This window comes from Narcine bancroftii, chromosome 7 (genome assembly GCF_036971445.1).
Source record: "Narcine bancroftii isolate sNarBan1 chromosome 7, sNarBan1.hap1, whole genome shotgun sequence".
NCBI classification, from domain to species: Eukaryota; Metazoa; Chordata; class Chondrichthyes; order Torpediniformes; family Narcinidae; genus Narcine; species Narcine bancroftii.
Window position 1 is genome coordinate 144504856 of NC_091475.1, and position 27873 is coordinate 144532728.

At 39.7% G+C, this 27873-nt stretch overlaps 2 long non-coding RNA genes across 3 annotated transcripts in view; both read left to right on the forward strand.

Moving 5' to 3' along the window:
• On the forward strand, nt 1-27669 carry LOC138739949 (uncharacterized). 2 transcript variants are annotated; one of them, XR_011342600.1, is made up of 2 exons: nt 1-117; nt 26763-27669. It is a non-coding gene; the product is annotated as an uncharacterized lncRNA (long non-coding RNA). The 2 variants fall into 2 exon arrangements; XR_011342599.1 differs by lacking the exon at nt 1-117 and adding an exon at nt 132-271.
• The window catches only part of LOC138739950 (uncharacterized), a 67172-nt gene that overhangs the window by 335 nt on the left and 38964 nt on the right, over nt 1-27873 (forward strand). The gene's annotated exons all lie outside the window — the stretch shown is intronic.

A 27873-nucleotide genomic window follows, 5' to 3' on the forward strand; every position in this document is an offset into this window, starting at 1 on the left:
TGTCACTTGCTTCAAAATCAGTCAATAGCAACACTTTGTGATGTCAGATGACTGAACAAAAGAGAGTAATTATACCCTCAGCAGGAAAAATGTGAGGTCATTTCAGATGATAGACAGGTGAGACACTAGTTCTTCAAATGTACAAGTGATGCACTTCTTGACAAGCAGCAGTTTTTTTTGTATAAAACTGCATTGTCATGGTATTGTGAAAGTAACAGAAATTATACAGAAGAATAGAAACATTCTCAATATCCATCATCCCAGTACCAAAGTGGGTGCCAGTAGGAGGCTTCAATGTTTCTTCTTCTTCTTTGGCTTGGCTTCGCGGACAAAGATTTATGGAGTGGTATGTCCATGTCTGCTGCAGGCTTGTTGGTGACTGACAAGTCTGATGTGGGACAGGCAGGCACAGTTGCAGCGGTTGCAAGGGAAAATTGGTTGGTTGGGGTTGGGTGCTGGGTTTTTCCTCCTTTGTCTTTTGTCAGTGAGGTGTGCTCTGCGGTCTTCTTCAAAGGAGGTTGCTGCCCGCAGAACTGTGAGGTACCAAGACGCACGGTTGGAGGTGAGATCAGCCCACTGGCGGTGGTCAATGTGGCAGGCACCAAGAGATTTCTTTAAGCAGTCCTTGTACCTCTTCTTTGGTGCACCTCTGTCTCGGTGGCCAGTGGAGAGCTCGCCATAGAACACGATCTTGGGAAGGCGATGGTCCTCCATTCTAGAGATGTGACCCACTCAGCACAGTTTCCAGCAAGTACCCAACTGCGCTGGAAACTCCACCCAGCGCAGTTGGGTCTTCACTCTGAACTCCACTATTATGAAATATTTCAAGTACCTCGTAATGAAACACATCAAAGTCCACCTCCCAGAGACACTGGACCTATTTCAATTTGCCTGTAGAAGAAACTTTTCAACTGATGATGCGAGAGCCTTGTCCCTCCACTCCATTCTAATCCACATGAAGGGACGCCTCATACACCAGACTGCTGTTCATCAGTTCAGCCAGTTGCTTAATACGATCATTCCCCAAAGGTTGGTGGAGAAAGTTGTGATAGTACAGATTCTATCATTAATATGTCTATGTACAGATTGTAGTGAAGGAAAACTATGATTAGCTGAGAGTGTAGCCACACCTACTGGCAAGTTTTAAAGGATTGTTCCTAGCCAGACCAGGTCATTCTGGACTGGTCGACCTACTTGTGATATGCTCCAGTCTTTTAGTTTTTAAAATTGTAGTGCGCTTCGAAAGAACCAAAGACATGTTGATCCAAACCAACACTTTTGCTGTCAAACACAGTGCCTCGTGTGAAGCCCAATCGCCACTCTCCATTTCAAACACGTCTTCCTCAGAGCTCTCCTCCAATGAGAGTGAGGACTCCACCGCACGGCAGCACCTGACATCACGGGGCAGATGCCGAGTGCGCAAGGTACAACTCACCCTCGCCACAACTACCCTACCTCATGAAGCAACATCCGACCAGGCCCCAGCCCCAACCTCAACGGCCACCGCCGCTGCCGACCAGGGACCCGCACCCGCCGCTGCTGACCAGGGACTTGCCACTGCCGCCGACCAGGGACCCGCCGCCACTGCTGACCGGGGACCTGCCACCACCGAGGTAGCAGACCAGGTACCCACCACAGCTGCCAACTGGGGACCCACCACCGCTGCCGACCGTGGACCCGCGGCCACTGCCGACTGGGTCCAGCTGCCACTGAGGCAGCTGACCGGGTACCCACCGCCGCTGCTGACCAAGAACCTGCCTCCGCTGCTGAATGGGGACATGCCACCACGACCAATGCTGCCGACCCGATACCCACTGACGCTGCCAACTGGGGACCCAACGCCACCACTGAATGCCCCACCGCTGACTGTCCCACAGCCGATGGCAAGCAGCGACCCCCAACACTTACCGTTGGCTGCACACATTGCATGGCGTCATCACGCATGACTCTACTGTCCCCATTACAAGTCTCTGCATCAATAATCCTTGACCTGGATTTCCCCCAGCCCCTCACAAAAGCAATGGAACTGATTAAAGTCCATGGACATTATATCAATTGCTTATTAGACTCGGGATCAACTGACAGTTTTATCCACCCAGACCTGGCCCATCGTTGAGGACTGGCTATTCTTCCCACTGCACAGAGAATTTCATTGGCGACTGGGGTAATGGGGTACTGCGTGGCAACCCTGAAAGTCCAGGGCATCACATTCACAGACTTCAAACTATTAGTCCTTCCCCAATTGTGCGCCCCTGAACTGCTTGGGATTGGATTTTCAGTGCCAGTTTCAAACCGTTTCCCTGCACTTTGCGAGGCCTCACGCTCCACTCTCTGTCTGTAACCACTCCACCCCAGAAACCTCCTGCCAATGGCAGCCCAAGCCACCCTCTCCCGTGCCCCGGGGCCTCACCTGTAGTCTCTCCACCCTCCGAGTTGCTCCGCCAGTGCTTTTCCAAAATCTCACCCCTGGCTGGAAGCCTGTGGCCACCAAAAGACGGCAATATCGATCTGAACACAGGAAATTTATCACAAACAAGGTGCGCAGAGTGCTGGATGAGGGCATTATCGAACCTAGCTCGAGTCCATGGAGGGCCCAGGTGGTGGTTGTTAAAAATGGGGAGAAGCTGCGGATGGTAGTTGACTACAGCCAGACATTCAACCCCCTTCATGCTTTTGGATGCATACCCCCTTCCACAGATCATGGATGTGATGAATTAGATCGCCTAATACCGTATATTTTCCATCATTGACTTACGTTCGGCCTATCATCAGCTCCCGATCCACCAAGAAGACTGACCTTTCACGGCCTTGGAAGCAAATGGGCGGCTATATCAATTCCTCAGGGTACCCTTTGGGGTCACAAATGGCATCGTGGTCTTCCAGCGGGCAATGAACCAGATGGTGGACCAGAATGGGCTGATTGCTACTTTCCCGTATCTGAACAATGTAACCATCTGCAGCCATGACACAGAGGATCTTGATGCTAAACTTGAGAAATTTTTTCAGACTGCAATTTGGCTGAACTTGACCTACAATTTCGACAAGTGTGTCTTCCGAACCACTCGGCTCACAATTCTGGGTTGGAGAACGGGTTGGTCATGCCGGACCCCGATGGCATGCGCCCCCTCATGGACTTGTCCCCAACCCCCCCACACCCAGAAGGCACTCAGATCCTGCCTGGGATTTTCCTCTTACTATGCTCAATGGGTTCCACACTATGCCGACAAGGCACGGTCACTCATCAAGACCACCTCCTTCCCCCGTCAACCGAAGCCAGAGCGGCCTTTGACCACATCAAATCAGACATTGCTGCTGCAACGCTGCATGCCATCGACGAGTCCATTCCATTCCAAGTCGAGAGTGATCCGTCTGACTTTGCACAGGCAGCCACATTGAACCAGGCCGACCGACTGGTAGCCTTCTTCTCCAAAACCCTCCAGGGTCCTGAGAGCCAGCATTCTCCTGTCAAGAAGGAGACCCAGGCCATAGTTGAAGCAATATGTTGGAGACACTATCTCACTGGCAGGCACTTTATGCTGCTGACCGACCAATGCGTGGTCTCCTACATGTTTAGCAATACCCAGCGAGGTAAGATCAAGAATAACAAAATCACCAGGAGGAGAATCGAGCTCTCCACCTTTAATTATGACATACTGTATGGCCAGGTAAACTCAACGATCCACCAGATGCGGTCTCCAGGGGGACTTGCGCCAACATACAACTGGACAGGCTGCAGAACCTCCACGAGGACCTCTGTCATCTAGGGGTCATTAGGTTTGCACACTTTGTCAAAGCTCGCAACCTGCCCTACATGGTCGAGGAGATTCGCTCCATGATCCGAGCGCTGAATGCAAGCCCCATTTCTTCCATCTGGAGAACACCCACATCATCAAACCCACCCGCCCCTTTGAGCATCTCAGCGTAGACTTCAAGGGGCCCCTATCTTCGACCATCTGTAACACCTATATCCTTACGGCCATCGACAAGTACTCCCGCTTCCCGTTCGCTGTGCCCTTCTCAGACATGACTGCCTCCTCAGTTATAGAGGCCCTGCACAGCATCTTCGCCGTCTTAGGGTACCCCAGTTACATCCACAGTGACAGGGAGTCCTCGTTTATAAGAGTATAGCTGTGGCAGTACCTTCTGGAGCAAGGTATTGCTTCACGAAGGACCCAGCTATAACTCACGCGGTAATGGGCAAGTTGAAAGAGAAAAAGCCACCATCTGGAAAGCGGTTACGCTTGCCCTCTGGTCCAAAGGTTTCCCCACCTTTCACTGGCAGAATGTGCTCACTAGTGCCCTACACTCCATCCGCTCCCTCCTATGCAGCACAACCAATGCCATTCCGCATGAAAGAATGTTCTCTTTCCTGAGGAAATCCGAGTCAGGTACAACCATACCGACGTGGCTCACGGTTCCTGGTCTGGTCCTCTTATGACACCACGTCCGGTACTTATGACCCCTTGGTTGACTGAGTGACTCTGCTCCATGCGAACCTGCATTATGCCTATGTTGAGTAGCTGGATGGGGCGGGAGGACACAGTCTCGGTAAGGGTCCTAGCCCAAGCAGGATCAGGCGCAGCAATGCCTTTAACCCAACCTCCCCCTATTCCTTCTCCCCCAGGTCATGTGCTTAAACAGAAGGACCAGCACCACCCCACCAGCTCAGGCCAGACTGTCGACAATGCCTTTGGGGAATTAAGTGAAGCAGTGGCTGCACCCTACGGGCCTGCCGGTGATACGACTCTAGCGACCCCAATCCCAGACCCACGGCAGTCACGCTGCATGGTCAGGCCTCCTGACATCCCCTAACCTCCATCCACCCTGGGGTCTGTTCTCAAAGAAGTGGTAAATGTGATATTACAGATTTTATCACCAATGTGTACATGCACAGATTGTAGTGTAGGATGACTGTGATTGGCTGAGAGTGTAGCCACACCTATTGGGAGGTCTTAAAGGATTGCTCTGAGCCAGACGAGGTCATTCTGGACTGGTCAACCTACTTGTGGTATGCTCCAGTTTTTTAGTTAATAAAAGCCTTAGTTTGGATCAACAAGTCTTTGGTTCTTTCGACGCACACAACAAAGGTGTCCTCAATGGGACTCAATGCCTCTCTCTCTGCAACTGGATTCTGGACTTCCTAATGGAAGTTTAAATTGGTATGAGAGTGGAAAGAAAAGTTTGAAAACCACTATTTAAATTGTACCTAATTGACTTGTTATGTGCACGCTTTCATAACTCCAAAGGAAATGGGCCAATGCCAATTTTTCTCAAGCAAAATATTTCAGTAAAAATTGGGTCTAGAGCAGTAATTCTCAAGTTTCCCTTCCCACTCACATACCACCTTAAGCAATCACTTACTATTCACAGAGCACCGATGAAATAGGGATTGCTTAATGTGTTTGTGAATGGAAAGAAAAAGGTTGAGGACCACTGGCATAGGGATTGCTTAAAGTGGAATGTGAGTTTAGGGTGGAAATTGTAAACCATTGATACAACTAGTGAACAGCAGTTAATCCAAATTAAATTAAATCACACTCAGGCAATTTCTATTCCAGTGGCATAGATTTGTACAACACTACTTTTGTTGCTCAGGAATGTGTATGGATTGATATTAATATCACAACACTAAGTGTAATACAATAGACAGAAAATGGCCAGTTTTAGGAACAGTTGATCTACTTCTTCAGCATCAGATGGGAAGAGGACTGTCATCATTATTGAGCTAGATGAAAGATTCAAAGAATGTGAAATTAATCAAAATACAAACATGGACATTTCTAACATGGAATGAACACAACCCAACCCCAAAAGTTTTAAATAAATCTAGGAAGATTTTTATTATGATCCTGAAAAACTCTAATTGACATTCTAAAGGGGGATATACTACCGTTTCCAAGTGACTAACACTAGGTTAGGAAGAAACAAGATCCTCCGTTAGGCCATAGGAAGGAAATCTAACTCCAATGAGGTACATCTCTTAACAAATTCACTTTTTTCTTTGGCTTGGCTTCGCGGACGAAGATTTATGGAGGGGGTAAAAAGTCCACGTCAGCTGCAGGCTCGTTTGTGGCTGACAAGTCCGATGCGGGACAGGCAGACACGATTGCAGCGGTTGCAGGGGAAAATTGGTTGGTTGGGGTTTGGTGTTGGGTTTTTCCTCCTTTGCCTTTTGTCAGTGAGGTGGGCTCTGCGGTCTTCTTCAAAGGAGGTTGCTGCCCGCCAAACTGTGAGGCGCCAAGATGCACGGTTTGAGGCGTTATCAGCCCACTGGCGGTGGTCAATGTGGCAGGCACCAAGAGATTTCTTTAGGCAGTCCTTGTACCTTTTCTTTGGTGCACCTCTGTCACGGTGGCCAGTGGAGAGCTCGCCATATAACACGATCTTGGGAAGGCGATGGTCCTCCATTCTGGAGACGTGACCCATCCAGCGCAGCTGGATCTTCAGCAGCGTGGACGCGATGCTGTCGACCTCTGCCATCTCGAGTACTTCGACGTTAGGGATGTAAGCGCTCCAATGGATGTTGAGGATGGAGCGGAGACAACGCTGGTGGAAGCGTTCTAGGAGCCGTAGGTGGTGCCGGTAGAGGACCCATGATTCGGAGCCGAACAGGAGTGTGGGTATGACAACGGCTCTGTATACGCTTATCTTTGTGAAGTTTTTCAGTTGGTTGTTTTTCCAGACTCTTTTGTGTAGTCTTCCAAAGGCGCTATTTGCCTTGGCGAGTCTGTTGTCTATCTCATTGTCGATCCTTGCATCTGATGAAATGGTGCAGCCGAGATAGGTAAACTGGTTGACCGTTTTGAGTTTTGTGTGCCCGATGGAGATGTGGGGGGGCTGGTAATCATGGTGGGGAGCTGGCTGATGGAGGACCTCAGTTTTCTTCAGGCTGACTTCCAGGCCAAACATTTTGGCAGTTTCCGCAAAGCAGGACGTCAAGCGCTGAAGAGCTGGCTCTGAATGGACAACTAAAGCGGCATCGTCTGCAAAGAGTAGTTCACGGACAAGTTTCTCTTGTGTCTTGGTGTGAGCTTGCAGGCGCCTCCGATTGAAGAGACTGCCATCCGTGCGGTACCGGATGTAAACAGCGTCTTCATTGTTGGGGTCTTTCATGGCTTGGTTCAGCATCATGCTGAAGAAGATTGAAAAGAGGGTTGGTGCGAGAACACAGCCTTGCTTCACGCCATTGTTAATGGAGAAGGGTTCAGAGAGCTCATTGCTGTATCTGACCCGACCTTGTTGGTTTTCGTGCAGTTGGATAATCATGTTGAGGAACTTTGGGGGACATCCGATGCGCTCTAGTATTTGCCAAAGCCCTTTCCTGCTCACGGTGTCGAAGGCTTTGGTGAGGTCAACAAAGGTGATGTAGAGTCCTTTGTTTTGTTCTCTGCACTTTTCTTGGAGCTGTCTGAGGGCAAAGACCATGTCAGTCGTTCCTCTGTTTGCGCGAAAGCCGCACTGTGATTCTGGGAGAATATTCTCGGCGACACTAGGTATTATTCTATTTAGTAGAATCCTAGCGAAGATTTTGCCTGCAATGGAGAGCAACGTGATTCCCCTGCGCAACCTCATCCAACGCACCCCTACAGCCGACAAGGTTGTCATCCTGGGCGACTTCAACGCTCGTGTCGGCAAAGACTCAGAAACCTGGCCAGGAATCCTGGGCAAGCATGGCGTCGGCAAGTGCAACGACAATGGGCGCCTCCTGTTGGAGCTCTGCGCAGAACAGCGGCTTGTCATTACAAACACCCTTTTTCAGCAGAGGGACAGCCTTAAGACCACCTGGATGCATCCCCGATCCAAACACTGGCACCTCCTGGACTACATCCTGGTGCGAGAAAGTGACAAACGAGATGTGCTCCACACCAGGGTCATGCCTAGCGCGGAATGCCACACTGACCACCGGCTGGTTCGCTGCAAGCTCAACCTTCACTTCAAGCCAAAGCCCAGGAACAATAAAGCCCCCAGAAAGAGGTTCAATGTTGGAAACCTGCAGTCAGACGAAGCGAGAAGAAACTTCCAGGCAAACCTCAAAGCAAAGCTCGACGATGCAACCCGCCTCACGGACCCGTCCCCTGAAACCCTCTGGGATCAGTTGAAGGCTACCATACTGCAATCCACTGAAGAGGTACTGGGCTTCTCCTCCAGGAAAAACAAGGACTGGTTTGACGAAAACAGCCAGGAAATCCAGGAGCTGCTGGCAAAGAAGCGAGCTGCCCACCAGGCTCACCTTACAAAGCCGTCCTGTCCAGAGAAGAAACAAGCCTTCCGTCGCGCATGCAGCCATCTTCAGCGCAAACTCCGGGAGATCCAAAATGAGTGGTGGACTAGCCTCGCCAAACGAACCCAGCTCAGCGCGGACATTGGCGACTTCAGGGGTTTCTACGAGGCTCTAAAGGCTGTGTACGGCCCCTCACCCCGTCCAAAGCCCGCTGCGCAGCTCAGACGGCAAAGTCCTCCTCAGCGACAAGATCTCCATCCTCAACCGATGGTCAGAACACTTCCAATCTCTTTTCAGTGCCAACCGCTCAGTCCAAGATTCCGCCCTGCTCCAGCTCCCTCAACAGCCCCTAAGGCTAGAGCTGGATGAGGTTCCCACCCTGGATGAGACATATAAGGCAATCGAACAACTGAAAAGTGGCAAAGCAGCAGGTATGGATGGAATCCCCCCCAGAAGTCTGGAAGGCTGGCGGCAAAACTCTGCATGCCAAACTGCATGAGTTTTTCAAGCTTTGTTGGGACCAAGGTAAACTGCCTCAGGATCTTCGTGATGCCACCATCATCACCCTGTACAAAAACAAAGGCGAGAAATCAGACTGCTCAAACAAATTCACTTTAAGCCAAAGGAAAAGCACATGATTTCATAGCTACTCCAAGCACCAGCACTAGTGAGATTCTATCATCTTCATAAAAATCACTGCATCATTCTCACCAGGACATCTATCAACTTGGCCCCCAAACATCATTGTTGATTAAACCTTGGCCACAATAAGAACCATGGTAAAGTTTGTAAGGACACCCACAAGCTGTATTGGATCAGGCAATGCCTCGATCTCCCAACCTAAAGAAGCCATAAATATTCAGAGATTATAGGCCTTTCTGAAACTCACTACAATTGAGTTTTGTGGAGAGATCCTTGGCATTTTAACAAGAAGCAGGACTGGTTGGATGAGATTGAGGAGTTAATTAACCAAAATACAGTTTTGATTGCAAATTCCACCTCTCATCAAAGGAAAATAAACAACTTTATCAGCACCTGAATGCAAAGATCCAGCAGAAATAATGAGATGGAAAGATAATGGTGGATGGAGAGTAACTCATCAACAACTACTTATACCTAGGTTCTTGAATGCTGCATAAACCATTTCCATTCCCAACATCAAAATCTTCACCCAATGAGATAAATAAAAACACTGGAGGAGATTTCATCAGGGATCAAGAAGTAGCCACCATCAAATGGAAGACGTCCTCAACTGTGACTTGACATGAGTTCATTTGATACTGTCCCACAGCAACCTATCCAGTCTAGCTTTGCTTTTAATCATAACCAAATGAAGTTGAGAAGACTACATTCCAACTCAAAAAAAAAAATAGCTTTCTGGAGCACATGATCTCCCTGCAGAAACCCTAAAACACAGTGGTGAAGAGCTTTAGTCAGAAATCAATTTCTTGTTGCTTAAGGAAAAGTATCTTTGAAACTCAAGACTTCGGACCTGGCACTCAACTCATGAAACTCTCTTTAGCATCCTTTCCTATGCAATCATCCCCAGGTAGGAAGTTACCTAGAGTTGGTGACATTTGCATGCCTGACACCAGAATCCTGAAGATGACACTCTATTCTGAATGCCTTGAGAAGGGATTACAAGGTAAACAAGAGGTAAAGACCATGAAGAATTTGAATTGAATTTTTACATCTAGCTTTGGCTGTTTCTAAAAAATGTTTGGCCATCACTTGGAAATCTGATTTAGTTTTAGGAATGGAAAGATGGCACACTGAAATTAAATCCTGTATTCCTATAGAAAAGCTAATGTATGATTTGAGGGATATATATATATATATATATATATATATATAGAGTAAAAGTTTGGAGCCCATACCTAAAAATTCTTGGTTTGAAGATTTAATCTCTAATCTGCTCTGGTGGGTGTCTTGGTTCCCGCAGCTAAAAAGTTGTTTATTGTTGTTTTTAAGTGATGATATCCTTTCTTATTTCTTTGTAGGTGGAAGTGGGAGGAGGGAGGGTGTTAGTGGGGTGAATGTGAGAGGTTGGGGAGGGTTATTTAATTATGTAATATCTGTATGAATATGTTATAATTAATGTAATATGATTTAATAATTATAAACAAAATATGAAAACAAAAAGAAATGCACATCCCCCCTGACTCCTGGGAAATGCAAGATCTGACTGCTGAAAAGAGATAAGGATAGTATTAAGAAGGCATATATTTCGAGCATGAAATGTCTCTCTGCAGATGGCAGAAGTAGATTATCTCTCAAACTACCATTCATCCACCTTAGTGGCTGTAGTCAGTCCTGGCCTTGAAAGAACCAAAGATGTTCAGTTTCTAGTTCCAACTTAAATGTCTTAATCTGGAATGTTCTTTTTAAGTCAGGTGACTTTTAGTGCTAGGGTTGTATTGTTACCAAGTTTTGTCCATAGATATCCTCAACATCTTACTCCGGCAGGGTGTGGTACCCATCTGCTTCAAACAGGCCTCAATTGTCCCCAAGAAGAAGGTGCAAACCTGGCAAAATAACTATCTACCAGTGGCACTCACATCCACAGTGATGAAGTGTTTTAAGATGCTGGTGTTTAAGTCTATCAACTCCTGTCTGTGTGGATCCATTCTAATTTGCCTCAACAGCAGCAGATCTATGGCAGAAGCTATCTCACTGGCTCTACACAGATCTCTGAAGCAGCTGGACAGGAAAGATGCATACATCAGGTTGCTCTTTATCGACTACAGTTTGACATTTAACACCATCGTCCCCTCAAAACTGATCAGCACACTGTATAATTGGATCATGGATTACCTCACCTCCAGACCATAATCAGTAAAGAATGGTAAGAATACCTCTTCCACAATCTCCATCAGTACCAGAGCACAAATGTGCTTCTTTATTTTTTAGCCCCCTGCTCTATTCACTTTTCACCTATGATGCTTTGCAAAGTACACCATCTACAAATTTGCTGATGGTACCAAAGTAATGGGTTGGATAAAAGGGGATGAGTCAGAATACAGGAGGGAGAATGAAAACTTGGCTGAATGTGCACCAACAACAACCTTTCACTCAATGTCACCAAAACCAAAGAGCTGATTGTGAGTTTTAGGAGGGGTAAACAAGAGGTATACAATCCAGTGTTCATTGGGGGAATCAGAGGTGGAGAAGTTGAGCAAATTTAAATTCCAGGAAATCACTATTTTGGAGGATCTTATCCGAACTAACACTTGAATGCCATCGTGATGAAAGCACGTCAGCACCTCTACTTTCTCAGGAATTTGCAGAAGTTTGGTACCACATCGAAAACCCTGGGCAAACATTGACTGATGCATAGTGAAAAATGTGCTGTCTGACTGCATCATGATCTGGTATGGGGGCACCAATATCTCTGAGCAGAAAGCCCAGAAAAAAAGAATAGTCACAGCCCACAAAATTCACCCCAGCATCAGCAAAATCTACATGGAATACTATAGTCAGAGAACAGCAGAAATGATGAAGAATCCACACCATCCAGAACATGCTTTGCAGCAATCTGTAAAAAGGTTGAGGGGCCACAAGACTTGTACCATCAATTTCAGGAACAGTTGATGCCATCAGACTTCTAAACATCAAATGAAATCAGTGTCTCATTTAAGAGCTCCTACTTTGCACATTATTTTTTTATTAATTGTATTATGTATACAGTATATATTTTCTGTAATGCACAGTTTGTTTGCGCTTCCTTCTTGTTTATAATTCTCTTTTGTATACGTATCTTTGTTTTATTTAAGTTTTTTTTACACTACCAATATGTAGAAATTCTACCTGGCCCATAGGAAAAAAGAATCTTAGCATTGTATGTGATCTCACTCTAACAATAAATTTGAATTTTGAACTTTGGTTGTGTAAGTTCAGTTTAAAATTTAAAACAATAATCTTCAGAAAAGTTGATTTATATTTTCCATATCAAACATGGGAAGTTGCAAATTAGATTGATTTGTTTGCTTTGTACCTATTCATACATGAATATAAAAATGACATGTAATTTCCCATAGTTGGTCTATAATAAAGCTATTTAGAACATCTTACCAGCGAAGTTGCCAACTTTATGTAATCACATTTACCTGCATTAGTCCCATATCACTCGAAAAATGTCCTTTCTGTTAATCAAAGCAAATGTCTTTTAAGCATTGTAAGTGTACCCATCTTGGCTCAGGGCTGTGTATTCTTCCTACTCCTGTTTACAGTACTGACCTACAACTTTATCATCTGATACAGCTCCAACTGTGTCATCAAGTTTGCAGATGATATAACAGTCGTTGGCCTCATCAGCAACAATGATGAGTCGCACTACTGAGAAGAGGTTGAAGAGAAGGGTGCAAGAGTAACAATACAAGTTTCAACATGGACAAAATGAAGGGGATAATTGTGGACTTCATGAAGACCAGGCATGACCACCCTCCACTACACATTAACGACTCTGTTGTGGAAACAGTGGAGATCTTCTTGGAACTCTTTGAAGTTCACTTAACTAATGACCTTTCATTTACACACAACATCTTGTAGACACAGCACTGGTCAGGAAAGTGCAACAGGAACAGCACATCCTGAGAAGTCCGAAGCAGACAAGACTTCAGTCCTTGTACAGGAGCTCTATCAAGAGCATCCTGGCCCATTGCATCCCAGTGTGATATGATTGCTGCTGAGAAATGGATTGGAGGTCAATCCACAAAACCATAATAGTCGCAGAGAGGATCACTGGGGCCTCCCACCACAACCACCCCCCACCCCCTATTGACGTGATCTACCAAGATCATTGTCTGAAGAGGGTGCACAAAATCATTGAGGACCCCATCTACCCAGCACACATCATATTTCATCTACTTCTGTTGGTATTTTTTTTCTAATTAGAGAACTTGTATATGGTGTTGGAGTTGTATTTAGCTAGAGAGTCACAGTTATAAAGCAAATAATTTTCATCTCCTAAAGGATTCAATTGTACTCATGCCCAAGTACAGCATGATAACGTGTTTAAATGACCATCACCAAGGGGTACTTAATTCCACAGCGATGGTGTTTTGAGAGGTGGTGTTGAAGCATATCAGCTCTTGTTTGAATGGTGACATGGATCCATTCCAATTTTCCAACTGCAGCAAAAGGACTATGGTGGATGCCATCTTACTAGTTCTTCACAAAACCCTGGATTAACACGACACCAAAGATACATATAACCATATAACCACTTACAGCACAGAACAGGCCAGTTCGGCCCTACTAGTCCATGCCGTAACAAATCCCCACCCTCCTAGTCCCACTGACCAGCACCCGGTCCATACCCCTCCAGTCCTCTCCTATCCATGTAACTATCCAGTCTTTCCTTAAATGTAACCAATGATCCCGCCTCGACCACGTCTGTCGGATGCTCATTCCACATCCCTACCACCCTTTGCATAAAGAAATTTCCCCTCATGTTCCCCTTATAATTTTCCCCCTTCAATCTTAAACCATGATCTCTAGTTTGAATCTCCCCCTCTTAATTGAAAAAGCCTATCCACGTTTACTCTGTCTGTCCCTTTTAAAATCTTAAACACCTCTATCAAGTCCCCTCTCAATCTTTTACGCTCCAGAGAAAAAAGCCCCAGTCTGCACAACCTTTCCCTGTAACTCAAACCTTGAAATCCTTTCAACATTCTTGTGAACCTTCTCTGCACTCTCTCTATTTTGTTTATATCTTTCCTATAATATGGTGACCAAAACTGTACACAGTATTCCAAATTTGGCCTCACCAATGCCTTGTACAATTTCATCATAACCTCCCTACTCTTGAATTCAATACTCCAATTTATGAAGGCCAACATTCCAAATGCCTTCTTCACCACACCATCTACCTGAGTATCAGCCTTTAGGGTACTATTTACCACAACTCCTAAATCCCTTTGTTGCTCTGAACATCTCAATAGCCTACCATTTAATGCATATGATCTATTTAGATTACAGGATGTTCTATATCCATTACAGCTCAGCATTAATTAACATCATCCACTCAAAACTAATCAGTAAACTTCATGACCTGGGTCTCAATGCCCCGTTATGGATTTGGTCCTGTTTGGACCACCATCTCCATCAAAATCCGGAGCAGCACAGGAGTGTGTACTTTGGCGCTCTGCTCTATTTGCTTTATAGTTGGGACTGAGTGGCTAGGTATAGGTACAACTCCAACACCATATACAAGTTTGCTAGTGAAAAACACACACCAAATTGCTGGAGGAACTCAGCTGGTCTTTCAGTATCCATAGGATTTGACATCGATATATTCCTGACACTTCAGGCTTAAGTCCTTCTTCAAGAAATGTTTCTCCTTACTACAATAATAGCATCTGCAGACTTCCATGTTTCACAAATTTGCTGTTGATAATAACACTGAAAACTAGGCTGAATGGTGCATTAATAACAACCATTCACTCAGTGTCACCAAGACCATGAAACTTGCCTACTTATTGTCTTTTATTTACCTAGAGCGTAGCTAGACTGAGACAGACTTTTTTTCTTTTGCCAATTCCAGATATAAAAATTGACATCTTCAGAAGGACAACAATAATGTACTGACAAATTTCATCTATTTTCCACTTTGTCTTAAGTAGATCCTTTTCCTGAAATTGCAAAATTGAGGACAGTTTATGTATTTATTTTTCTTATATTTTTAAAATATTTTTATTGAATTTAACATAATAATCTATATTCAAGATAATAATAAAGCAAGACAAAATAATAACTTAAGCATAACATGAAATTAAAGTAAATGCACAATATGACAATTTTTAAATTCCATCCCCTATTACTAAATGTGATTCATTGTTAAAATGATTATACATGTAAATCAGTTAAATACTATATTACAAATTGCATTATATCTTAAAATCTGAAAAAAAAGGATATTATCCAGGAAATTATAATTAAACCCCATAAATCTATTTAAAAGAAAAAAAAGAAAACCTTGAAACTAATTCTAATCTAACCCATCCCTCTAATTAAGTTTACAAGAGAAATACAAAGGTGGATCAAGTCGCAACCTCCAGAAGATGGACAGATCAGGACTAGAGCACCCAAATCATCTAAAACTGGCAATTATAATAGTATTCTATAAATGGGCCCCATACCTTGTCAAACTGAAACATGTTTTAACTTTAATATTATGCATAATTTTCTCTAAACTTAGATATATCATTACATCTTGTAACTACTGTGCATGAGTCATTGAGAGTTCATCTTTCCATTTCATTAAAACTGCTCATCTGGCTATCAATGTACTAAAAGCTAAAACTTTCCCAAGATGCCAATAAAAATTGGCATGAAAAACCAAATAGGACAGTTAACGGGCATGGATCTAATTTAATTGTAAAAATCATTGATAAAGAATGAATAATATTCTGCAAATACATTTCCAATTTAGGGCACTCCCAAAATATATGAATCAGTGAGACTTTAAAAAATGTACACTTTTCACAAAATGGATCACGTCCGCATAGAAATGGAATAATTTAAGTTTAGACATGTGATTCTGTGTATCACCTTAAATTGTAATAAACAGTGCCTTTCAGAGGAATCATTCATCAAACTAAGAGTGGAATATCAATCCTTATCTGAAAAAGGTATATTAATATCACATTCTCAATCATTTTTAAACTTAGCCATTGGGGATAATCTTAAATCCAATAGATCAATAAAAAATGTGATATCAATCCACTGTGGACAAATTGTAGATCAAAAATGTTATCAAGAATATTTGAGCATTGTGTTAATAAGGAGTTGCCTTTTAAATTGATTTTAAATAGGTAATTTTTGAATTTCTTTTAATAACATTAAAAGAAGCCAGATCTCTCTTTAATTTGCCAAGCCAACAGCTTATGAGCTCTCTCCCCAATTCATAACATTTCTGTTTAGTTCTCTGAATTATCTTCTCTGTCTTATAAGACTGTATCGAATTATAATACTTTTTTTTTCTTATTTATTAAATCAAAATTTTTCTTTTCAGACAAATATTTCTGCAAATCTTTCTCTAAATTCTCTATTTCTTTCTCCAATTTATCTACTTCTTTAAGATAATCTTTCTTAATTTTAGTAGAGAAACATTATTTGATCTCCAAAAATAAGCTTTTAAAGCATCCCATAAAATAAATTTATTGTCAACTAACAGTATTGATATCTAAATATTCCTGAATTTTATTTCTTCATATAATTACAAAAATCAACATTTCTTAACAATAAATGATTAAACTTCCATCTGTAAACTGAGTTAATCTTTTCAGAACCTAAACATGAAATCAGTAAAGGTGAATGATCTGATAATATCCTAGCTTTATATTCTGCATGCATTACTCATCCTTGTAATTGAGTCGAAATTAAGAAAAAAAAATTATGCTAGAGTAAGAATCAAATCTGAAAGAATAAAATGAATAATGCTTTTCCTTCAGATTTAATCTTCTCCAAATATCAACTAAATTCTAATCTTTCATCAATATTAAGATTCCTTTTGCAGTTTTCATTTTTGTGATTGATTTTTGTGATCTATCTAATCATGAATCTAAACAACAATTAAACAACTATCACATTTTCGTATGCTTCTACAAGTTTAAGAAAAGAATCCTGAATAAATGTCTCATCATCTATATTAGCAGCATAAATATTCATAAGGGTCCAAAATTCCAAATAAATTTGACAATATACTGAAACAAACCTTCCCACAGAATCAATAACATTAGATTTCAATTTAAAAGGCAACTCCTTATTAATTAAAATAACAACTCATTTTGCTTTTGAATTAAAGACTGACCCATTCCCTTTTTAAATTTTGATGTTCTTTCTCAGTTAAATGAGTCTCTTGTTAAAAAAGCAATATCAACTTCCAACTTTTTAATATAAGTTAAAGCTTTTTTTCCACTTAAGTTGATTATTGAGCCCATTCTTTTAGATTTTATGTTAATTTATATACATCTCAATTGTCAAGATCATGAAGATTTGAATTTCCCATTTATGGTTAACTAAGTTATTAATGCACTTTACTCTATGCAAAATGAAAAGTATCCAGGTGAAGATGGTTTTCCATCTGACTTTTATAAGAAGTTTAAAGATTTGTTAATGCCTCCATTAATGGAGATACTGAAACAGCCAATGGAAGTCTATTCTTTACCAGAATCTTTTTTTCAAATGCAATTACAACAGTAACACCTAAGAAAGATAGAGATTTGTAAAAAGACTGAATCTTAAAAACTACTTTCATTATTAAATGCTGATTATAAAATTGTAGCTAAAATCTTAGTAAATAGATTTTCTAAATATTTACCAAATTTAATTCATTTAGATCTATCTGGATTTGTTAAAATACAGTATTTGGCACATAATATTGCTAAGTTAATTAGTTTAATTCATGCTTCTCAGAAGAAATCTGACTTAGCAATGGCTATATCATTAGATGATGAAAAAGCCTTTGATAGATTAGAATGGAGTTTTTTTTTAATTTAAGGTATTAGAAAATTTTAGATTTGGATCAATGTGTATTAGTCGAATTAAAACTTTATATAAAAACCCTTCTACTAAATTGGTGACAAATGGACAAATATCTTCTGGTTTTTTTTTCATTAACTAGATCAACTAGACCATGATGTCCTTTTCCCCCAGCTTTATTTGTTTTAACTATTGAAACTTTAGACAATTAATTAGACAAGATATTAATATTAAAGGAATTGAAATTAATTCTGATTAATTTAAGATCAATTTATTTGCTGATGTTTTGATTTATTTAACAGATCCTGAAAACTCTTTGTGTTCATTGTATGTGAAATAAAAGGAATATGGTGAAATATCATGTGATAAAATGTTGCATTTGGTTGGGGGAGATTATACTCGGTGTAAACAAACATTCAATTTAAATGGTCAGATAATGGAATTAAATATTTGGGTATTAAAATTGATAAAATTTGGATAATTTAAAGTTGAATTATTTGCCATTATTTAATAAAATTAAAGAGGATTTGAATAGATGGAATGATTTACCTATAATTTTAATAGGCAGAGTGAATTGAATCATGATGAATATTTTCCAAAGGATTCAAAATCTTTTTTTCAATCTATTTCTTGTAATATAACTCAATTTTTTTAAAGAATCTAAATTTAATAATTATGATTTTTTTTGTGGAAAGGTAAAATGGAAAGAATATTGTTACAGAGTTCTATGTTGTAATTTGGCCTATGTGTTGTGTGGTTTTATGTTAAAAAGTGACAGTTTGCCTTAGAGAGCCAAGGTGAAGGTGGACTGCTGACAGAGTGGGAGACAGACTGAGCATGTGCAGGAAATGAAAAATAATTCTGGACTTGGAAGATAAACCACCACTGGGTGGTGCTGTGGAGTGGAAGAAGGCCCAGAGGATGAGTCATGGTCTGGAAGACAGTTTAGAATGTTGGGGATTTCAAAAAGGATGATCATTCTGAAGGCAGCCAAAAGGATCCTGTTGAAGCCAGTTGTTCCTCTCTCTGCAAGCAACACAATAAGACAACTTTGAATTTTGTGCTCTCTCTCTCTCAAAGATCTTTTGGCTTCAGTTTACCAAACAAACTGCATTTTGTTTATGATCTTTGCTTCGGTTGAGATCAAAGTTTTGTGAGTGTTGTGTGTTTTGTGTTTAAGTTTTTCTGTGGGAAGTTGGAAATATAACTTAGACTTTAATTACATATTATATATTTAGGCTTGGGAATTTATTAGTCTTACACTGTTCTAGAAATTTGCATAGTAACCAGTGGGCATTGTTATAAAAGGGGGGATTTTGAATTAAAGTTTGAAAGTGATTTTTTGTTAATAAAGTAATTGTTCATCTTTACCCCTATGTGATATTCCTTCTTTGTGGTTGCTGGTTTGATCCTGTAATAGTATCTTCAGAGAAATTAACTTGGAAATCTGAATTAGGAGGTTTACAACTTCCACATTTTCAAAATTATTATAAAAATGCTCAGTTGAAATTTATTAATGGAATGTTTGATTTAGATAAATCTTTAACATGGACTCATATACAAATTAACTAAAATAGATGAAAAGTTTTTATTAGAATTTATTTATAAATGGGATACCAAATTATTAATTGCCTATAATGACCTACCTATACTGAAATATTTAATTTAATTATGGAATAAAATAGATTATGAGATAGGTGGGAAAGGTAAGATCTCACATAAGGCACATTTATATCAAAATAAACATTTTTTCCTTTTACTATTAATAATCAATTTTTGATGATATGGAGTCAAATGGGGATTACAATAATGGAAGATAGTTTTAAAGCTGGTTATTTTAGTTATTTTCAATTAATGAAAGAAAAATGTTCCAAATAATACTTTTTTTTGTTATTATCAAGTTAAAATATTTTTACTTGATAAATTAGGTCAAAGGTTACCTCGACAATCTGAGTCAGAAAATTATTTACTAAAAGAGGTATTAATAAATTTATTTCAGAAATGTATAAATAACTTCAACACAAAATGCCCAAATTAGATATAGACTAAAGTGGGAAAATTATTTAGGTAGAACAATATATCAAGATGATTGGAGAAAGTTATATAAAGATAATATGACTAAAATTATTAATGTAAATATAGATTAGTACAATATAATTTTTACATTAATTATATTTAACAGCACAAAAAATAAAATAAAAAAAAAGATTTAATTTAAATTCTTCAGAATTATGTTTTAGATGTCATAAAGAGATAGGTTCTTTTTTTACTCTCGACTTGGCAGTGTATTAAGGTTAAGTAATTTTTGGATACAAATTAAAGCCTTTATAGAGAAAGTGCAAAAGGTTAAATTTCCATGAGATATAATGTTATTTTTATTAGGAAATATTAAAATGTTTAGTTTAAAATTAAGGTTAACTATGTATCAAATCAAATTTTTATGATTGGCTTTAGCTGTTTCAAGAAAATATGTAGCTATTACTTGGTTATCTGATATGGATTTGGGAATGTAGAGATGGCATATTGAAATTATATATTGAATTCCACTTAAAAGAAACATAATTTTCATGATAAATATCATTTATTCTTTGAAAATATGCAGCCCATATTTGCAAGTTAGTTTGAAAATTTAAGCTCTCAATAACTTGTTCTGATGGTGGTTCTCGGTTTCATGGTGGTTGATTTTAAATCCAATGATAATCTACTTTCTTTCTTTCTTATGGGTATTTGGGAGGGGGGAGGGAAGGATTAGCTTATAACATGTATTGTTTTATCTCTCTCTCTCTCTCTCTCTCTCTCTCTCTCTCTCTCTCTATATATATATATATATATATATATAGAGAGAGAGAGAGAGAGATAATTCATTATTAATTGAATGCATTGTGTTTATAAAATTTTAAATAAAATATTCAATAAAAAAAGAATATTTGAGCCTGCGATTTGAGGAAAAACATTTAATTTAGACTGAAAAAAATTCCTAACTTGCACATATCTAAAAAAAATGTCTATTAGAGAGTTTAAAATTAACTGACAATTATGCTAAAAAAGAAAAAAATATTTTGAATAAATATATCTTTAACGTTTTAATACGAAATCTATACTTTTTAAAAATACTTTATTTTAATTTTATGAATAACATTCATCAAGAAATAACCATTATTTAAATACATAAATTGAATTTTAAAAAAAATAATTGGTATATGTTGTCCCCCCTCTCCCCCAAACAAAAGAAAACAATTAAGAAAAGAGAGAACAAAAATGTAGGAAAAAAAGGTAGAGAGAAGGAACTTTTGTTTTTTTGGTATCCAGTTCAAATGATTGAATTCAAATTTTCAATTTCTTACCTAGATCTCTGGTTGGGGAAAACCAGGGCATAGAACTCAGGGACAGGTTAAGTGTCCCTAAATTTTCAACCCTGCATTCTGCAAATATGGCTGTCATATCTGCAAAAACATATTATTCTTCTACCTTAGATTGTAAATAATTTTCTCCAGGGTAAAAACAACTATATATTCTGCATTCCATCAGGCTATATACAGAGGGAAATTGGACTTCCTGGCCACCGCCAATGTAATTTTAAGAAATTCTAATTGATACTTAGACAGTTTCATTTTGGGTCTTATGTCAACAATATTTCCTAGAAGAAACAATTCTGGACTTTGTAGCAATTGTTTCCCAATAATCTGGTCTAATAAAATTCTTAAATTTTCCCAAATGGTTTCACTCAAGAGCATGACCTGGTGGAATGTAAAAAGGTTCCCCATTCTTCACCGCATCTAAACATATATCAATATATTAGAATTTAATCTGTGCATTTTCTGCGGTGTAAGATATAACTCATGCAAAAAAATATATATTGCACTATCTATATCTTAGGTAAATTGTATTGGTCACCAATGCGAATATTCAACTCCGATTCCCATCTTTGTTTTGATTTATATAACTCCCATTTGGGATTTCCAATTGAAGTAAGGAATACATTGCAGATGTAAATTTTCTTGTGTTCACCTTTCAAATCAGAATCTCCATTTCACTGCACTCTGGTAACTTCATGGCTGGTCATGGAGGACAGTTTATTGATAATGCTGTGCCAGTTGGTCATTAGAAAGGTAGCTTAACACCAAACACAGACACACAAAAAATCCATCTAAATCTTTGTTGATAGCCAACATGAGGAGAAGGTAAAAATGTTAAGAGTTCAGATTGATTAAACTATTAAGATCACACCTTGGTCATCTGGAACCCAATCTTAAGGTCATTCATCCCCTCCTTTTGTTGTTCCACTCATCTACTATCCACACATTTCTCCCACCAGATCCCCAACCTGGGTTCAATTTGCCCTTTATGTCTTTAATTTAATTTAGATATACATACATATAGAATGGTAACAGGCCCTTTCATCCATGCCACCCCGTTAACCTACAACTCTCACTACATTTTGTAAGGTGGGAGGAAACCAGACTCCCTGGGAAAATCCATGATGACATGGAGAATGCACAAACTCCTTATGGACTGTGCGGGATTCAAACCCTGCTCCTGATTGCTGGTGCTGTAAAAGCATTGCACTAACCGTTAAACCAAATATGCTGCCTTGTCTTCCTTCATGGTGCCCATTATTACCATCCTTTGATTTAATTACAGTATTGATGGCCTTTGTGCCCTCTTATCACCGAGCAACTTTCTCCACCTTCACCCTCCTGTCACTTCACGTGGTCCCATCTGCCCTTTCCTTCTCTAGTTCCACCTATCACTGACCTATACCTTTTTCCCAACTCTACCCGATTCCCCTGGTTTCATCTGCCAATCATTGTTCACCCTTTCTCAGTCCAAGAATCATCTACAGGCTCCTGTCTCACCCCTCCTCCACTATTCTTTAAATTGGCTATCTACTCTTGTTCTTGATAAAGGATCTCAACCACAAAGGTCAATAATTCTTCTCCTATTCCTGTCTCCAGATGCTGCTCAGCCAACTGAGTTTTTCCACCAGTTTCTCTTTTGGTCCTTGAACTGATTAATAAAAAAAAGAGAGTGAAACACAAAAGTCTGCAGACATTGTGATTGTAGTAAAAACACACCGAAATGCTGGAAGAACTCAGTCAGTCTTTTCTGCATCTAAAGGATGCAATGATATATTGCCAACGTTTCAGGCCTGAGCTCTTCTTCTAGAAATAAGATGAATAATACAGAAGCAGGAAATCTCAGAGTCTCAGAATACAGACAATGGGGGAGAAATCCAGACTAGCCAAAGGGGTTAATCGGTTATGATAAGGGTTGAGGTAAGAATATATTGTGTGTCTAAAAGGAGATGGAATAGCGAATCAGAGATAGGGAAAGGTGATGGGGGAAGAAGATCAGGAATGTTTTTTACAGAAGCCAGAGAAGTCAATATTAATGGCATCTGGTTGAAGATGACATTCTGTTCCACCAATTTTTCCTCGGATGGTCTTGGTCTGCAGTGCATGAAATCATTAACAGACATGTCAGTAAGGGAATGGAATGGAGAATTGAATTGCGTGGCTACTGGGAGATCCACACTATTCTGGCAGACAGAGCTGAGGTGCTCAACAAAGTGATCTCTCAGTCAGTGTCCAGTCTCTTTGAGGTAGACAAGACCACAACGTGAGCACCAGATGCAGTAGGTGACCCCTGCTGATTCAAGTGAAATGTTGTTACTGACACATTGTAAGCATGTATGTCCTGCTTCATGATGGGTCTCCAAGTTGATGCATTAAAAAGACCTTGCCTACCCATCAGCTTTGTGCAAAGCTCTTATTTTCTTTAAAGAAGTAAAGGAGCTCTCCTTGAACTTTGGTTTATTCTAAACTTTAGACATTCATTGGCCATTTGCCTCCTTGCCCTGCACAGATAGACTATGATTGTCTGCTTCAATGGTTAGCCTGTAGAAAGATTATTTGTTGTGAGATGGAATTCAACTATTATCTTTTATTTTCCTCACAGTGTTATCTGCTTACCTCATTTACAAAGGACAATTGTTCTGTATTTTCTGAATATTGTTTAATTAATAAATAGCATTAAAAATTGTATAATTAATCTAAAACTGTTGTTTCAGCATTTTAGCATTAAATTAACATGAATGCTCCTCATTAACTGCTAGAAGTGAGAAAACTAGAAAATTAGCCATATAATGATTTATGAACAAGATTCCAACTTCTTTTGTTTTCAATTAAGCTAGTAGACAGACACTTTTGCAAATGATTAGATGATCTAATTGTATTGCCATCTATTTGTTATTACACATGTTCAAGATTTTGGTTGACAGCCCTTATCTAAATATTTAATTGCAGTATATCATTGTCAGATTATTAATCATCTATGATTAATAACTGTGGCAAATTGTATTCATTAAACAATATCTACTGTGAATTTACACTTTGTTTTGAGGAGTGTAATAACATTTTATTGGATAATAACACAGTCTAATCCCTGATAACATTTTTCAAGAAGGACTTATTCTAATTACTTGAGTTTCCTGGAGAAAGAAATACATTAAGAAGTCTGTGTGTTTGAAGAAGATATTGCAATGGGCAGCACTGTGGTACAGTTGATAGAGCGGCTGCCTCACAGCTCCATCAGACAGCCTGAACTCAACACAGGGAGGATCATTCTCCCAGTGACTGCATAAATACTTTGGTTTCCTTCCAGGTTGATAGGTTAAATGGCCACTATAAATTACGCACGTTAGAGATGGAATCTTGGATTTGATGCGAACGTTGAAAAATAAGTTGAAGGGAAAACTGATGGGCTCGTGGACTGTTGAGATCAAGGACTTGATGGGCTGAAATGGCCGTCTATGAACCATTGTGTTTCTCAATTTGGATTTGCATTTATTGAAGAACATGGAGGAAAGTCCCACAAAGAGCAGCAGGATGATGTTGGAGAGGTGGGAAAGCGAAACAAAATACAGTGAATGCAAGAGATCTGAAATTTAAAAAAAGACAAAAATGTTGGGTGCGCCCAGAAGTCGAAGGAGCATTTGTCGTGAAAGAAATAAGAGTCAAAGTTTCAGGCCGATAACCTTGAGTCAGCAGCTAGAAAAGTTATAAATCAAGCAAGATTTAAATTGCAAAGATGGGAGAGGGGTGAAAAAAGAGAAAATTAGATAAAGAGACTGAATCATAGAAATAAATGATGGTGTAGAATGTGATAGGAATGCAAAAGTGTGTGAATTTCTGCTGATCTGTTGAGAAGAGATTTAAATAGAAGAAGATAAATGAGAGTAGAAGAGAGAACTGAGATATCAAACCTCTAGCTCAGAGGCGGGCAACCTTTTACCTTGTGTGGGTTGGAGAGTGTGTCACTGATTGAACGATGGGCCGCACTGAGGCTACCAGTCATTAAAAAAATAGTAATTTCAGTTATTTCTTGCCTAGGGTAATTTGGCTTATGACAGAACCAGGGGATTCCATCCTTAAATTTAAGATGGTGGCACACACCAGAATTAGAATCAGAATTTATTGTCATGAACAAGTTATGAAATTTGGTGTTTTGTGACAGCCTCATGGTGCAAACATTCATATTATAAACCATCTTACAGCAACAAATATAAAAAAAAATAATAGTGCACCAAAAGGAAGGCAGTGCCTTTGGTTATTCAGGAATCTGATGACATTGAGTGCTCATCTTTAGGCTCCTGTACCTGTTTCCCAATAGTAGAAGAGTGAAGAGGGCATTGATTCAGTGGGGATGCTTTTTTAAGATATCACCTCATGTAGATGTACTCGATGGAGTGAAATCTGGTGCCTTTGATGTCGTAGACTGAGCTAACGACCTTGTGGTCTTGTCCTGAAATTTGGCGCCTCCATACCAGACACTGATGTGACCAGTCATAATGCTCTCCATGATACACCTGTAGAAGTTTTTGAGAGTCTTCGATGACATACCGAATCTCCTCAAACATTGACCAAATATAGTTCTGGCGACATTTCTTCAAGATTGCATCAGCATGGAGACTCCAGGACAGATCCTCAAAGATATTGACACACAGGAATTTGAAATTCTTGACCCTCTCCACTACTGAGCCCTCGATGAGGACTGAGTCATGTTCCTCTGACTTCCTCCTGAAGTCTACAGTCATATCCTTGATTTTGCTAACGTTGAGTGCAAGCTTGTTGGTGTGACACCACTCAATGAGCTGATCTATCTCTCTCCTGTATGCTTCCTCATTGCTGTTTGTAATGTGGCTAACTGTGGTGTCATCAGCAAATTTGCCGATAGGTTTGTAATGTTGCTTGTAATGTTGCTCTACTCGTATAATGAGTAGAGCAGTGGGCTAAGCACATATCCTTGGGGTGTGCCTGTGTTTATAATCAGTGAGGAGTCCAATTCATACTGACTGTAGTCTCCTAAGGATCCAGTTACAGAGAGGAGTACAGAGGCATAGTTTCTGAAGGAGGGGCATGGAAATATTTTGGTGGGGCATAGGAAAATTTGGGGAAATAATTAAAAAGGATGGTTTGAAAAAAAGTTAACTCGTTATGTTGACGTGAAAGATGTGACTTGGCAACACTGTCGGTACCACACAATTGCAGTAAATTTCAAATAAAATCATTTTGTTCTTTTTATTTTCATAACGTGTTTTTGCTCTTCCAATGTTTCTCCGTTCTTTCTCCACTGTTTCTCTTATTTTAACTGTTGTTATCCTTGGTTAACATTATAATTATATTTTTTATGTCTGGTTTTATTATCATCATTTCCAAATTATCTCATTGGTGATGAGGATTCCAAATGATCTTAACAATCATGTTTCAGTCCATACCCCTTTACTTTTTCAGTTCAGTAGTTGATGGAGATCTGCCCCAGGCACCAGCCTGAGGGGGATGTTAAAATCAGGAAAAAAATAAGGACCCCAGAAAGGAAAGCATGAGGCTAGTGCAGTTTTGATGCACACTCTGTGAGAAAAAATGTAGAAACTACGCTAATGTTTTTTTTTTCTTGCTTTTTTTTAAGAGTTAGTATTCTTCCTCTTTCGATTTGATTATTACGTTTATTACATTTTTCAATTCTAAGACATAATAAAATATTGATTAATCTATTTCAGGGGAGGATGCACTGTTGTATATTCAAAATGAGTGACCAACCAAACAAAAGTATCATCAATATTCAGTAGAGTTCTGAAGTTTGGCTTTATACCTGCTGCACAAGATGAACGTGCACCTTTTTGCCTGTTATGCCAACAGATTTTGACAAAGCAGGCCATCTTGAAGCTCATTTGGGGGTAAAACATCCTAAGCGTGTCAAATCGAAATTGGAATATTTTAAATCACTGAAAGAGAAGTTTGAAAATAGATCAAAATCACTTCATTATTTGCTGCACAAACTACAGCCCTGAATCGTACCCTTGAAGCTAATTATGAACTTTCTCTGCTGATAGCAAAACATGGGAAAAATCATTCAACTGGGAAGTTACTGATTAAACCCCCAATATCATTGTTTCTCATAATAGTTCTACAAAAGGATGACAAAGATGTCCGAGTAATGCCATTGAGTAACAGTCCTGTCTGCAACAGAATAAAGGATATGGGTCAAGATGTTGAATAATGGCTTATTGAGAAGTTGAAATTATGAAAGTTCTCAATACAACTGGATGAATCTACTGTACAGGACAGTGAGGCTCTGTTATTGGCAACTGTGAGATATATTGGTCAGGAAGTGTTTCAAGAAGAGATGTTTTGTGAATCATTAGAAACAACCATTACTACAGTTGATATCTACAGCAAGCTCAAAAATTATCTGGATGAAAATGAAATATCAAAAGGAAACATCATACCTTGTGCTACATATGCTGCAACTGCTATGACAGGATATTTAAAATTAATGATGAAAATCCAAACATGTTGTTTGTGCATTGTGTTATCCACTGAAAAAATGTAGTTGTCAAGAAAGTTTCTCCTGTTCTACACGAGATACTGCATTCTATGATCAAATATATCATTGCTAAATGTGAATGTCTGTTTAAGCAGTTTTGTGTCGATAAAAATGCAAAACACATGAGATTATTGCTTCACACTGAAGAAAGGTGGTTGTCAAAGGGAAACTGCTTCAAAGGGTTTATGGAACTGTTTGATCTCCTCAGCAAGTTTTTGAAGGACAAACCTGAAATGAAGCCCTTGTAAACAACAGGTGGCAAAGCTTACGTGAGTAACTTGATG